Source organism: Rattus rattus, chromosome 8 (assembly GCF_011064425.1).
Source record: "Rattus rattus isolate New Zealand chromosome 8, Rrattus_CSIRO_v1, whole genome shotgun sequence".
Lineage (NCBI taxonomy): Eukaryota > Metazoa > Chordata > Mammalia > Rodentia > Muridae > Rattus > Rattus rattus.
The window spans coordinates 70,979,170-70,982,123 of record NC_046161.1 but is presented as its reverse complement, the minus strand read 5'-3'; the positions used below and the strand labels follow the sequence as shown (position 1 = coordinate 70,982,123).

Here is a 2,954-nt window from a genome sequence, read left to right as displayed (position 1 = left end):
AAGACTAAGAGACCTATCATATGAGGTGGCTGTAGCATACTGTATAAAAACAAAAGAAAATTAACAATGTCATCCACAAGGCTAAACACACACACACACACACACACACACACACACACACACACACACGTATGCATAAAGTCACCCGCTAAGAGTATACCTTTTTCCATAAAAGAGGAAAAACGAGCTAGACTATTGACAGAATATAGTTATAGAAACAATACAGCTGAAGGCATAACCTGTTGAGGATGGAAAGACCATTCCCATAAGTCACTGCACTCAGTCTGTAGGAGAAAGATTTATTACCTTGACCACTGCACTTACAAATTAAAATCTCATTGTGAAAACCCTAATATTTGTCTAGCACATTAACCAATTTTATAATGGATAGACAAAATGATAATAAAACATTGAAATCACTGCAGTTACAATAAGGTCACTAAAGATATTGATAGTGTTCTGTAAAAAGTTGGAAAACATGATTAGAATGTTTCATTACAAAGAAATGTTAAATTATAATATAGGAATGTTTAGTGAGATTTAAAAATTAGACAACCCTAAAACTGTCAGAGCATCACAAAATGCCCCTTGAACATGTATAATAGTTAATGTTTTATGTATCATCTAAAAATAGTTTGAGTTAATTGAAATTGAGGAATCCAAGAAACAGAGCTATCTGCCCCTAGAGACAGTGCAGATGTGACAGCTGGGTCACATGGACATCAATAGGTGGCAAGAAGGAGAGCTACATCTATGCTTAGTATTCTGACATGTAAACATCTGAGTGTTTAGTAGCCTAACATTCCCTGGGAAAAGCTAGCCTGAGATGATCACTAGTCCAGTACCAGAGTGCTAGGACAGGGAGATATCCCGAGATGACCACCAGTACAGTGTCAGGCAAGCCCAGATTGCTCCCAGGATGGGGAGCAAGCCAGAGACTTGAAGAACTCCTGCCTGGAACCAGAGTCTTAGACAGATGCATCTCACAATGAGCCACTGGGATATGTCAGGCAAGGATCGAGCCCAAGTTGACCATCTGACTGGCACCATGGAGCCCCAAATAGGGAGCAAGCCTGAGGGGACCACCAGTCTAGTGTTACACAGGCCTAGAGGGCAGATCATGCCAAAGAGGAGCCCTGCCCAGCACCAAAATGTATAAATAGGGCATAGCACTCCTGAGACCACTCTGAGATGACCCTCAGACACTCAGAGAAGCAGGATGCCACCAAGATTAGCAAGTAAATGGTGGAGAAATGAAAGAGAAACAAAAGACATCGGCTCAATGAAGAGAGGTAAAACTGGAGACTCAAGAGTAGTGAAAACAGCCTGATGTGAGTAGCTCATGATTCCCATCTGGGATCATGGTGGCACTCTGGTCTAGGCTGCCACCTGGGACCACATAGCTCACAGCAACAGGGGTCTGTTACCTGGTCTGTGCTGTCACCCAGAGACATGTCAATGGATAGTGGCTATGCAGAACTGCCCCCTCCCACACCTGGGAATCCTAGGACAGGAGAGCTGTCCCTGGGAGTATGCAAGTAGAAAAGATGACTCCACTCCTAGACAACTGCAATAAACTCTAGATTTTTGGCCCCACACTTTGGCAGGTGAGCCAACCCTAGGGATATGAGTCTGAGAACTGGCCCTGCCATTTGTCTGCCATGTGATGACACGTTTGAGGAAGGGATGCCCCCTGTCAACCCATGCCATGAATGGCAGACAGAAGAGCTGGCCCTGAGGTCATCAGAGTAGGAGAGCTGTCCCTGCCCCTCACCTGCTACAGCATTCAGGGAATCCTTCACCACACTGGGCAGCACAGTAGAACCAGCCTTGGACATAGGGGTTGCAAGTGAGCCAGCCCAGAGGGCATGAGTGCCTCTTGACTGGTGAGTAGTGGCTCTGAGGAGGGAGAAACAGCATCTTCCCCTCCCTTCTCCATTGCCAGTTATGTCATGTGGGAATGCTGGCTCCGATGTCATGAGAGTGGGAGAACCGGCCAGTTCCTCACCACCTGAAACACTCAAGAAAGCAGGCCCTGCACCTCAGCTGGGCAGCAGGGTAGAGGTGGCCCTGATTTCAGGGGTTGCTAGTGAACTGGCCACCAGAGCATGACAGCAGGTATCTGGCCAGTTCAGATACCTCTTGGGCCCAGATTCAGGGCTTTGAATTTATCTACCTCAGCATCTACTCCATCGATGAACTACTGGAAGGCATGAAGGTGCTGGTTCTACAGATCTAAACTACAAAATCTTCATGACACATGGCAACTACAAGATATCTGAGACAAGTCCTAGAAAGGTTGAGTATTGATAGGTAGCAAAAGCTAGAGGCCTCCTACCAGACTAAGGAGTCATCGGAATGAACATTTGCAAGCAAAGAAGTGTAGACAAATGAGTATACTGTGGGACCCACTACAGTTTCCACAAAGAGATTTTTTCCTTCCTTTTGGGGAGAACATTGTAATGGAGTAGGGCAAATATGAGGAGGGGATAGGGAGACGATTGGGATTGGGGTGCATGGTGTGAAATTGACAAAGAACCAATACAAAGTTTGTTTGTTTTTTTTTTGAAAATCCTAAAAGGTAATGTCACTGTATTCATAGCATTTGAACCTGAAACAGTGCAGTGTCTATAATGAGTGAAAAAACCACATCCCACGTGTTCTTGTTAAGCTCTGGTGAGAACTGAGGTTAATTACTGTTCCAAAGAATTACAAAAGGACAATGAATCATGCTAAACGCTTGTGACAAATGCTACAAAGGCTCATATAAAAACAGTGTGAATAAAAATTCGAATCATCACATGGAAAGAAGCATGGTGGATCCATGAAAATGTAAGCTATCAGACGACTCTTCAACTCCACTATTGAATGCAATTAGTGTATTAGGGAGCGAGACATCAGCAACCCCATAGGCTTCACAGCAGATAAGATATAAAATCAGTCTGTATCTATTA

At 44.3% G+C, this 2,954-nt stretch overlaps 1 non-coding gene across 1 annotated transcript; it reads left to right on the top strand.

The window, feature by feature from the left end:
* Positions 1-675: 675 nt before the first annotated feature.
* Positions 676-804, top strand: LOC116908406. Its single transcript, XR_004388949.1, has one exon. It is a non-coding gene; the product is annotated as a small nucleolar RNA SNORA17 (small nucleolar RNA).
* Positions 805-2,954: the final 2,150 nt, after the last annotated feature.